Source organism: Aptenodytes patagonicus, chromosome 16 (assembly GCF_965638725.1).
Source record: "Aptenodytes patagonicus chromosome 16, bAptPat1.pri.cur, whole genome shotgun sequence".
Lineage (NCBI taxonomy): Eukaryota > Metazoa > Chordata > Aves > Sphenisciformes > Spheniscidae > Aptenodytes > Aptenodytes patagonicus.
The window spans coordinates 14,264,377-14,277,206 of record NC_134964.1 but is presented as its reverse complement, the minus strand read 5'-3'; the positions used below and the strand labels follow the sequence as shown (position 1 = coordinate 14,277,206).

The 12,830-nt window shown below is 47.9% G+C and overlaps 1 protein-coding gene across 2 annotated transcripts in view; it reads right to left on the bottom strand.

Annotated features, from left to right (window-relative positions):
* The window catches only part of GAS7 (growth arrest specific 7), a 110,164-nt gene that overhangs the window by 55,906 nt on the left and 41,428 nt on the right, over positions 1 to 12,830 (bottom strand). The gene's annotated exons all lie outside the window — the stretch shown is intronic.

The following is a 12,830-nucleotide window of genomic DNA, read 5'->3' as shown; positions in this document are numbered from 1 at the left end:
GTCAGGTAGGAGATATCCAGGGCAGAAATGATTTCACCTTACCTGCACCTGCCTCCAAATGACCCACAGGTTTTCCAGATGTGCTCAGGGTTGAATGTAAATGTCAGCACTCTGTCTATTTGCCGTCTCTCCCAGACAAGGCTTTTTCCTATCAGCTCATATACATTAAAGGATTTGAAAGCTTCACACACAGTGATTTTGCAACCCAGACCAGCCTGGGGACATTTATTTCTTGAAATTCCAGCAGAACAACAGAGCTTCTCGCTGACTTGCTGCAATGGTACCTGTCTTGCGAAGGGAACGGACAGGGACACCCCTGTACACAGCCAGGTACAGGCCATCTTAGCTGAATGGTGAAACAGACACAGGCCCTGAGGGGCCAACAGAAGTCTACAGCGCTTCACATAAACACTTACCGGCCTTTCTTCAGTAAGACCACACATAACCTCTCACCTTAGTTATAGACAGAGATGGAGGAGTGTGCATAAAGCACTGGGATATTTATCAAGCTGGGACTTGAGCCAGCTCACTTGAAATACGAAGGCCACAGGATAACTGGTGGTTTCTGGAAGCCTCTTTTCATGTTTCTCTAAACAGGTCAACACTGGAGCTGATCTGTGAGGCCAAGGAGAGTGCAGATGGACAGCTGGCCTCGAGGGATGGAGCCCACCACTGTTTGCTGAGGTAAAAACAAACAAAAAGGCCAGCGCAGTTCTGGTGAGGAAGAAATAACAAAAAACTTGTGTTCATATTTTTTCTGAAGCAAATAAGGGAAGTTGATGGGCAGCCAAGTTGGTTCAGAAGAAGCATGGAAGCTGTGCATGAGGGCGTTTTACACTCTCTCCAGTCCTCCTACACTTTTTTCTCCCCTTGCCTGCAAACAGGGCCCCTAAACCCATCCATCTTGGGATGTACAGACCCCCTTCTCCCTTAGTCCATCAGCTGCCATCACCCCCAGCTGCCAATACCCTTCCCCATCCCTGGGAAGCAGAAGCAGCTATCCCTACAAACCCCTCTTGGACACTGGGAAGGATCAGGCCAGAGAAGCGTGGGTTGCACACCATGCCCTCCCCATCCAGAGTCATAAGCACCATTGCTACAGCCCAGAAGTCCTGTGCAGGGCAGCAGGAGCTTCAGGAGATGGGGAGAAGAGGTTTGGGCTGCTTACACACTTCAAACTACCAATTCCTCTTCCCTTGGCACACGCAGTGGGCATGGGACAACATGGACTGAGCACACGTCCTAGAGGGCTTGTGGTAGTGCAAGGGGCTGTGTGCCTGTGGGTAGTAATGCTGAGGCTGGAGAAACTGGGGAAGCATGGGCATGGAGATAGCCAAACACTGGCTGGGAGGAGACTTAACGTCTAAAACTTGATGGGTAAAAAATCCAAGGCAGAGTAGTATTGATCAAGAGCACAGGGACAGAGTGCTGAGGAACAGCCAATACTGCAGGTCTGGGAAGGACCTTCTCATCCTTAGAGAGTTACTTCTTAGAGTAACCACTGGTCTCCCATTCATTGCTCCAACAGCAGAAAAGACAAGTATTTCCCCTCCATCTGCTGAAACAAACCTATGAGTACTGCACACATAAATGCAGGTTTTTTCAGCTCAGACTTAGTAGTTTCTAGCACATAGAAAAGCTTTCGTGGGGCTTACAGCTCTGTAACACTGAGCTGCAGCTCTGGCCAGCTCTAAGCCATATGCTGTGGCTACCTTTAATGAGGCAAAGTGTGCTATGGGGAAGGTGTTCTCCATCCCTGAAGCTGTACTTGCACAGCCTGCCTTTCCTTTCCACTGCCTTCCTGCCAGACCCCATGTGGCCTAGGTTCTTCTTAGTACTTGTACAATGAAGGTGTCTAAAGACATATTTCTTTCCTCAACCATTGTTATGCCAACACGTCATATTTCTGATATTTCTGATATTTCCTAAACCTGTCAAGGCTTCCTGCCCCTGGATAAATATTTTTGCCCTGGTCTGATTTGCAGAGCTGTTGGCCTGGCCTTCCAGCTCCTGTTATTCAAGTAACCCCCATGAATACTGCAGCTTTTCAGACACTGAATCTCCCCCAAAGTGCTGTCTCTCTGAAGTGTGAGTACACGTGCAGATGTGTGTTTGTGTGCATGTGTGAACACGCCTGGGTATTTGCAACAGCTGTAGGAACTAAGTGTAGAAATGGGGTGTGGCATTTTACATATGTCCTATGCATCCTACGCACTGTTAGGGAAGAAAGCCAGGGCGGATATTTTGGGTGTGAAGGGAGGTGTGTATGACCTGACAGGAAGAGACTGTTTCACTGTGCAGCCCTCTCTGTGCCTGCTGACACCATCATGGCTGCATTCAGCTATGGGAGTAGTAAGGGGCAGTAATCCCATGCAATGAAACTGAGGACATTTTTTAAGTTCCCCTTCAGTTCTAGGCTGTAAGCTCAGGTCCCCGGCGAGATTCACTACAGCCAGCTTTACCTGTCTGTGGAGTCGGTATTGTCACCGAAGCTCTCCCTAGTCAATGAAGAGAGACTGGCACTTACAGGGTGTAGCTCACATTAGCTATTTTAGACACCTACATCAGGAAGACAATTGAGAGGTAAAGGTAATTATTTCTTTTCATGGATAAATGGTGAGACTGGAAGATCCCGTTCAAATGGAGTTGTCCACCCTGTGGACGGTACCTTGTCAGGCGAATCAAACTCTGCCCTGCTCAGATAGCGATAGGGATGGTGAAACCTATCTAAGGGCACAGGAGTGAGCATCCTAAAAGGCCAGTCAGTGCCGTGAATGCTGATGGGCTGACATGGTCTGACAGCCATGAGCTCCTTTGCACACACTTCTTTCCAGTTTATCATCCTTGCTTGCTGGTATCCTTATTCTAAACAGAGAGCATGAACATGCACTTAACCCTCCAAATCCCAGGGGAGGTATCCTGACTGTCCTTCCAGACAGCACAGGACTCCTTGCAGAGTTAATGATGCAAAATAAGGACCATGACTGCTACAGAGAAGGATCTTCCAGGCATTTTAGAGTGGCTTGCCATCTCTTTCCTCTTTCTTAAGTTTTGACATGACAAGCTTGGATGTCTCTAGATGTTGCACAAGATGGATGCCAGGCATCCTGACTGTAATGTAATTGATGCAGACTCAACCTTCCTACAGCAGGCCATACTGTGAAAACAAATTTTAGGTATATTGAAAGTCTCTTGGGCTTCATTCTGCAGACCTTTTACAGGTCAGAGACGTTTAAAATGGTTTCAGGATTGAGTCCAACCAGTTTCAAAGAATGATAAATGTGGAGTGTTTATCCGGTTGGGCCATCAAGTGGAGATAGAAAGGATGTGCTGTCTTTGTTGGCTGGCTCATTTACCTGTGCAAATCTCTTTGTTCCATACAGTGTCACCCCAATTCTTTCATTACAGATTTTTGTAACACCTTTTTTCCACATAAGAACACTCTCTCATAAATTCTATTTCTTTCCAGTTAAGAACCAATATCCTTGTGTTTTTCACGTAAAGACAATGAAAATTAGATCACACAAGAACATGCATGGTGGAAATACTATTATGGTCAGATAAGATGTATGGATAGCACAGGCAGATAATCACAATGTGGAAGGACACTAACCACTGGAAACAGCTGACAATACTATTAGTGCCTCACAAGGAGGGAGGGTTCTGTTGTATTTTGAAGGCTCAGAAGAATCAAGGTGTTACTCACCCCTAAAATCCCATTTCCCCTCCCCAGGAATGGGAATGCATGCTTGAGTTCCCATCTCTGAATAGCTCAAGCACCAAGAGCAAAAAACCTATTTAATCCAAAAAAAGGCTTCTGCACCATGTAAGGAAGGAAGCAAATGGTGACGGTTGCTTGGTGAAGCAGAGATGGTGCAGTGCCAGGCATGTTCAGAAAGGCAATTTGTTGGATGGACCGGTCACCCAACACCTCCTGTTTTCAGGAGGAGGGAGCAGAACTACACAAAGGGTTCAGCTGGGGAGCAGCACAGAGCCCCACCGCACCAAAACTTGTATAGCTTTTGCTTGCTGACCTTCTTCAAAGGCCGTGTCCCTCCCTGCTCCCAGCTGTGCACCCATCCCAGCAGATTGACTGCACGGTGCAGAGCCCACCAGCTGCTGCTGCCCTGCGCACTGCTGGCTAAACCTGCCCTTCCCTGGGGAGCAGGAGGGCAGGATTGTCCAGGGAGGAGCAGGATCTGTCCCAAAGTACGGTGGGAATATTCACCACAGGTGTATGTGGGTAAACATGAAAAGAAGCACAGCAAATGTTCCTCTGAACTCATATTAAGATTCTTTGACTTAGACAACCAGAAAAAGCAAACCAGCAGTTGAGTGACAACAGCCTAGTTAGATGTGACGTATGTAAAAAATGAGGAAACACAAAGATACCAAACAAAGATACCAAATAAAGAACAACTCCCATGTGAGTCCCAGGCATTTGTCATCCTCTACATTGGTAAATATTTTTTGTATAGGTTAGGCTTTACAGACTGAAAAACCAGGCCTGACAGGAATTTCAGGAAGTCATTTTGTCCCTGCTGTGCCCCAAAGCAAGGCCAACTGATTTTTCATGGTTTTGCATAACCTGCTCTTAGAGACCTCCAGTGATACAGACTCCCAGGCAACTCCCTACTCCCACACTTTACTATCTTAGAGAGCTAGGAAGAGTTAGTTGTCCTCATTGCAACTGAAGTGTGTTACTGCATCTTCTACTCAAGACAGGCATTGCAAAGAGTCTTCTCCACAATGGCATTTTATGCGCTTGAAGCCTACTTTCATGTCCCCATCCACGTCTTTGCTTTCTTAGGGCAGACAGCCCCAATCTCTTAACATTTACCCACAGGCCATGTTTTCCACATCTCACATCATTCTTGCTACTCTCTTCTGGGCTTTATCCAACTGGCTCACATCTTTCCTGAAGTGTAGAGCCCAAACAAGATAAAATATTCCAGCTGAGGCTTTATAATTTCCTTGTAAAGTTGGAGGCTTACTTTATGCCTCACAGACAACATTCCTATTTACACAACGGAAAATGCTGGCTGTTTTTGTACTAGCACAACACTGCTGGCTCACACTCCCTTTTAGATCCTCCAGAGCCCCTACGTCTTTGCCTGTAAACTGCTCCATTGCCTGTCTTTGTCACTTAATTATTTCTGATGAAATCTCCAATCTTAAGTGCATCTTTACTGAACAGCATCCTACTCTTCCAGCGTGTGCCCTCAGCTGCAGGATGACTGTGAATTCTGAGCCTGTTCTGTGCAGCACACCATGTTCTCTCCCAGCTTCAGTTAAAGTTAACGTTTGAATAAGTACTCTCAATGTCAACATGCCATTCATTACTGGAAATACTGACTAGAGTGAAGCCTCGGGCAGATCCCTGCAGGATTTCCTTCAGTGCAAACTTCCCTTTGACAAGGGACCATTGATTACCACGCTTTAAGTATGATCTGCTAAACAGTTTTGCACCGTCTTATTGTAATTTAACTATGGTCCCCTTTCCCTTTAGTTTGCTTTCCCTCTAGCCAGCTTTCAAACTACCTTTGCTGCTTTTAAGACCTGTCTTCCTGTAAATGAGCTGCCTTTCCTGCAAACGGGGTCTCTGTTCACAGACCTGCCCTGCCCAGAGGCTGCATAGATGTTTAGCCACAATCCTACCACATGAGAGGGCACGGCACTTACCTTGTCTGACCACTGCTTGTCAATGATGGAAGTGCTAAAACTGCCATGACCCTGCCCAGAAAGCCTGCTCTTGCTAGCACCCACCTTCAGAAAGGTGGTGCTTCCCCCTGCCGCCCCAGAGCCGGGCGGGGGGATGCTCTGTTGTGCTCTTACCCAAGCCAGGGCTCAGCCACAGCCCGGAGCTTGGTGAGTACCCTCACCCCACCCCGCTCTGGGACATGCCTCCCACTGACTGACAGAGCAACTGGTTGGGCACGAAGGACAGCTGGAGTGCTGCAAGAGAAGGACATGCCACTCAGAGGATGTCCAAATACAACACTGAAAAGAACAGACAGTGAACCCAACGCCTGGAGCTTCCACATAAGCTTATCATACGGCTGAGATAAGTGACTGCCTTCTACCTCATGCATGAGAGACATATGATGGAAGGGACAAGCAAAGGGAGGATGCATGATAGCAATGCCTAAGGGATGTGTTACATGTATAAAAAGAAAGCAAGAGCATGGATTTGTGGGCCTCAGGCTACAGGAGACCTTGCAGAGCGCTGTTCAACCAAAAAAGCAGGGCTACATTTGCTACCTAACATCAGCCCTGAAGGAAAAAACCACAATGTAGCACTCTAGCAATCAGCTGAGTTTAGTGGCAGGCCAAGCCTGGGTACCTCTGGACTCTGGAAAAGGTGGGAGGATCAGAGACAGCTCCTGCAGCAGTAGAATCATAGAATCATAGAATCATAGAATCATTGAGGTTGGAAAAGACCTCTAAGATCATCGAGTCCAACCGTCAACCCAACACCACCACCCACTAAGCCATGTCCCTAAGTGCCGCATCTACACGTCTTTTAAATACTTCCAGGGATGGTGACTCCACCACTTCCCTGGGCAGCCTGTTCCAAGGTTTAACCACTCTTTCAGTAAAGACATTTTTCCTCACGTCCAATCTAAACCTCCCCTGGCGCAACTTGAGGCCGTTTCCTCTCGTCCTATCGCTTGTTACTTGGGAGAAGAGACCAACCCCCACCTCGCTACAACCTCCTGTCAGGGAGTTGTAGAGAGCGATGAGGTCTCCCCTCAGCCTCCTTTTCTCCAGGCTAAACAACCCCAGTTCCCTCAGCCGCTCCTCATCAGACTTGTTCTCCAGACCCCTCACCAGCCTCGTTGCCCTTCTCTGGACACGCTCCAGCACCTCGACGTCCTTCTTGTAGTGAGGGGCCCAAAACTGAACACAGTATTCGAGGTGCGGCCTCACCAGGGCCGAGTACAGGGGCACGATCACTTCCCTACTCCTGCTGGCCACACTATTTCTGATACAGGCCAGGATGCCATTGGCCCTCTTGGCCACCTGGGCACACTGCCGGCTCATGTTCAGCCGGCTGTCGACCAGCACCCCCAGGTCCTTTTCCGACAGGCAGCTTTCCAGCCACTCTTCCCCAAGCCTGTAGCGCTGCATGGGGTTGTTGTGGCCGAAGTGCAGGACCCGGCACTTGGCCTTGTTGAACCTCATACAGTTGGCCTCGGCCCATCCATCCAGCCTGTCCAGGTCCCTCTGCAGAGCCTTCCTACCCTCGAGCAGATCAACACTCCCGCCCAGCTTGGTGTCGTCTGCAAACTGACTGAGGGTGCATTTGATCCCCTCCTCCAGATCATTGGTAAAGATATTGAACAAGACCGGCCCCAAAACTGAGCCCTGGGGAACACCGCTCATGACCGGCCGCCAGCTGGATGTAACTCCATTCACCACAACTCTCTGGGCCCGGCCGTCCAGCCAGTTTTTGACCCAGCGCAGAGTCCACCTGTCTAAGCCGTGAGCCGCCAGCTTCTCTAGGAGAATGCTGTGGGAGATGGTGTCAAAGGCCTTACTGAAGTCCAGGTAGACCACATCCACAGCCTTTCCCTCATCCACTTGGCGGGTCACCTGGTCATAGAAGGAGATCAGGTTGGTCAAGCAGGACCTGCCTCTCACGAATCCGTGCTGGCTGGGCCGGATGCCCTGGTTGTCCTGCTCATGCCTTGTGAGCGCCCTCAAGATGAACCGCTCCATCATCTTCCCCGGCACCGAGGTCAGGCTGACTGGCCTGTAGTTCCCCGGATCCTCCTTCCAGCCCTTCTTGTAGATGGGCGTCACAGTGGCAAGCCTCCAGTCGCCCGGGACCTCCCCCGTTAACCAGGACTGCTGATAAATGATGGAGAGTGGCTTGGCGAGCACCTCCGCCAGAACAGTAAGCTGTTATCGGAGGCTCAGCAGAGGCATCCTTGGATGGAAGCAGCTGGACAGGGTTCCCAGGGTGCGTACAGCACACGGGCAAGGCAGAGCTCAAAGGAACTGCTAGCAGGGCTCCAGCTGAGGAGAGCTGAGGATACTCCTGGATGCTCTGTGTCATGGAGAGGAGCCCTTCCTTCCTTCCTTCCACTCACTTTCTGGCTACTTTCCCCCCCCCCAGATCACTACCTGTGAAAGAGCACTAGCATCTCCCACTCTGTCCACTGAACAGCTCTGTGCTTCTTCTAGCTATTATTAGTTTCTCCTCTCAAATTTCTGCATGCTTGAGTAGAAGTAGACAGTCTCTTGCCTCTACTTCAGCTCCACTGTGTGGCTCAGCCTCAGTGGGTAGGAGAAGCACAGAGGAAGTAACACAGAAAAGCTTCAATAGAAGCTTAAATAACTTCTAAGTTATTTAAAATAAGAGAAAAAAATGCATAAAAAACAGTCTCCACAGCAGCCAGATAGACCTGCTGTAAGCTAGAAGAATAACCAGTCATATTTATTCTCTCTGAAACAATTTGTTCTCTCAGCAAGCAGAGCTCAGACCATGGTTGAGATCTAGAAACCCCTTCCTGGATTTAAAAATGTCGAGGAAAAAAAAAAAGGCTACATAAAGTACAAGCCACTATAACAAAGCTGAAGTTGTACAGTCCCTTTAGACAATTTGGTGCTTCAGCACCTGGAGAAGTCACCCTTGATTTGGCACAGTGATTCTGATCCAGATCCAGATTCTGCACCTGGAAACGGAAGGAAACTCCACAGAGCACTTCAGAGGAGCCTGGGAGGGAACCTAACTTTGGTCGATGACAGATAGCAACCACAGAGCCTTTCCAGGACAATTTCACGTTTCTTCCTGTTGAATAGGAAGCTTTGTAGATCCTGATAACAGGAGACATGAGACATACACAGGGACACGCCTAAACTGCTCTGAAGTCAGAGCCTCCTTCCACTTTGGGACTGAAAACTGAAGACCTCTCTGACAGAAGGCTCCAAATGGAGAAGAAAAACTCATTTTTCAGTGTAGCCCAGTGTAAAAAGGTCCCTGGAAACCCTTACAGTCCAAGTATGTGTCCCAGTGTTTTGCTGCACGTCAGAGGGTCCACCCACCTGGTGCCAGCTCTCCACCTACTCCATGCAGCAGAAGGCCCTTGGGAGTAGACAGTGTACTGGCTGAGGTCCCCCAACTGAAACATCTACCATAACCTTCGGTGAACAATGCCCGCCCGTTATCCAAGTTGCCTTAAACTCACCTTCTAGTGAAGCTATGTTAATGTACAATTCTAATAAAATACTTTATTCACAACATCTAGTTTCAGCAAAGCAGTTACAGATGCTTGTGAAAGACAGAAGTGAAAAAAAAAGAAAACCAAAATTAAACCACTTAGACTAAAAATAACCAGAAAGTTCTTTCTCATTCCCTTATTGCTCTGAAGTGCTGTCCTCTCCTGGCAGGGTGCTACACAGAGCTTCCTTCTCCAAGCACACCTTACCTTATGCCTTGTTGCATCTGTTAAGGAGAGCCCTCCATGAGAAAGTCTGCATCACAGTGCACACTCATTTTGACAGCTCTGGGAAGCTCCTTGGCTGGGGAAGGCTCCTTCCCAACCCCTTTGAAGGGGGTTCAGACAGATTTAATCCTTCACTGTGAATCTCACAGTACTTATTCCTTGTCCAGGAGATAGTTTGGCCATTTGTCTTCATTAAAATAAAGACTGCTTCACTCCCTTGGAGATGCAAATATTTCTTCCTCAGATGGGTGGGAACTACTCTGTTTGACCGACTGGTTAACACTTTGTTGCCTCAGGAAGTTCCCTTTTCTTCCCTCTAGTGACTCACTGGCATGTTTAACTATGGAATGTATCTTACACAGAATCTTGTATTTTGTAGTAGTCTGTACATTAACTAGTGTACTTGTTGCACCCATCTATATGGGATTAATACATGTAGAACATTGCTGGCGTTTGGCTGAGACCAGACACAACAGTAGTTGAGTGGGTAATCTTTAACGTCTTTCTCTCGTAGGCACACTCAACATCCAGATTCTGCTGGGCTGCATGGACAGATCCCAGAGCTGTTACTTCCCATACTATGCTATATTCTAGAAGAGCCTACATTTCATCAACCTCGCCGAAGCTGGACCTCTGTCCAGCAAGGAGAAGTTATCAATATGGTTTGTCAGGATGTGCAGTGTCCTAGCAAGAGAAGTGCTCATGCCCTTCCTGGGAGGCACTATTGCCATCAGCACCCAAAGCAGTATTCCCCAACTCCTCACGGTCTCCTGCTGCATGTGTGGTGCATGAGAAAAAGCATCATTTCAGACTGTCTCAGCTGTGGAATCAGAGGGGAAAGACCATGGCAAAGCAATGTGCACAGGGTCTACAGTATTTCCTGATGGGTTAGCAACTTCCCTTCTCTTTCAGCTGAGACCAGGTGTACATTCTAGCAATGGCTGTCACCCCTACAGTGGTTTTACACCAAGTCAACATGCAGTCAGCCAGCCACTTTATGAGTCACAGTGTGAAAGCTGCTGAACGCCCAGACTTCCCCATGGTAGAAAAAAAAATTGAGAGAATTTGTGAAGAGTGTGGAGGAGGTCTTGAAACACTTTCTGATCATCCATCTCTGTAAAGAGATGACTGGTCCCTGAGAGATATGAGAAATGTTTATGACCTTACAAACCAAGAGTTTTGCATCAACTGCTGCTGGTGGGTAATGGTGAGCAGAAGACCTTTAACTACATGGATCAGACTGAAGGCCAACCAGCTAGCTTCCACTGAACCTCTGAGTTACCATGCTTGTGCACTAAACAGTGATATCTCTCTCAAACGCTCCAGCATACTTTCATCATCTGGTGATAGCTATGATAAAAGAGAGAGCAACCTAGGAGTACATCTACACAAATAAGACCTTGATGGAAGAGAGACCTAGCTCCTGCTGCTGAAACAATGGTGCTACAGAGGCAAAGCAGGAAGGAGGCCCATAAAACCTTGCGAGAGAGATGTATGCTGGCACCATGTCCCCATGACAAATGCTGCCAGTGTTTATCTTGATACTCCCAGAAGCAGCTGCAGCAATGACAGGATAAATAAGCAGTCAGGACAAGTCAGCAGGTGCAGTCAGTGAGCTGTCCAGTCTATGAGACTTGCGATAAACATTACCCACGCCAATGCAGCTCTATCATAGGAAAGATGGGGACTGCAGTTTTATAGCATATTGTCTTTGACTTATCATATGGCTCAAAGCCAAAGAATACTTCCTGAGTGTCAAGGTGCAATCCCACTGTTAGACAGCAAGTCTTGCATGCCAAATGTGACTTTATGGTGACTGCATGGCTCAGCAGGTCCAACTTTGCAGCACAGTCAAGGAAGAAAGTGCATATCCAACACGAGACTGGACAATCTGCCTATGGATAGTCCTGCACTAGCAGTTTTGCAGGGACAAAGGTCAGAGCCAATTAGTCAGATTAAATCAAAACAGTGTCCAGACATGCTCATAACAGGGCTGGATGAGGCTTCATCACACACTTCAACAAAAGGGTGCATTCAGCTTCTGCTTTGTCTGAGGCCTAGATGACACCACTTTGAGGAAGCACAGGCATTTGGGATGTGAATCTGATAGTGCAATATAGCCTAACTAGAGCAAAAATACTCCCAAGCAGTATCATCAAACCAATAAACTAGCAAAAAGCAGTATCTACACAGCTAGTAGACTTTCAGGCAGCAGCATATTCTAACAGAGCAGGCTGAAAGAAACTGAGCTTGCCAGGAACACCAGCTAAGCTGGAGGAATGGAGGGGCCAGAGTGCCCCCGTACATGCTGCAGGAGAATCCTGTTGACTCGCAAAAGGCTACAGCCCTCATGGAAGGTGTGGGAGGCTTAGAAATGCGTGATTCTGGACTCCAGCACAAGAAACAAGAGCAGCCTAACTTCAAAGCCAGTTGGGCTTAGGACTACTCTGGTGAGGAGCTTTCTCATCTAAACAGAACTTGAATAAGTGCTCCCTAAAGCAAGGACCAGAACACAGAAATCCCACTTCTACCCTCTCTTTTATTCTCTGTTATATATTCTCAGAAGAGAAGAGAACCATATTTCTTGCTGCATAGCAATCCCATTGCAGTAGCTGAGAGCACATAGGTGGTTTGGGCATTCTCCCAAAAAGGACTGGTTCGGAGTGACCTCTGGAAGTCTCCAGCCCAGCTACTTACTCCGAGCAGGATCACTGCTAACAACAGATCAGGTCAGCCACAGCTTTCTCTAGCCAGGTTCTGAGATCTCCCAAGGATGGAGATTCCACCACCTCCCTGGTCAGCCTGTGCCAGGCTATCCTGCCTTCCTAGGGAAAATTGCTTTCCTGATTTCTGATCTGGACCTACCAAGCAGGATGTGGTTATTGGCCCTTGTTATATTGTCTGTAACGTTTGTGAGGAAAGTAAAAAGCTGCCTGACATTATTGAGAAACTGAGTCCAGGCCATCTACCCTTCTGAGGTAGGGTTCCTGTGACAAGAGCTTTTATCACATAAAAACCAGGCTCTGCTTCTTACTGGTTTTATCTGACCTCAACCCAGTGGATGTGAGTAAGGGTCCATCACCATGATGGCTCGGGACTGAGTTTAATCACCTCCACACCCACCTCCGAATTGCAGTGGGGACAGGGCGTCTAACTCCTACTGATCTCCCTAACCGTGCAAGGGATGCTGCCCACGAGCCAGAGCAGACTATGCTTGGAAATGAAGGCAGCGTTTAATGGTAATGTGCCTTCTGGAGGGTCCTATGAGATGTCAGTGAATAAAACTCAGGTAAATAATGACTTGGCCAAGTCCTAAGCCAAAGGCTTCTGAAATAAAACACATCAGTCCCTGAATGGACCGTGAGGCACGTTGTGACA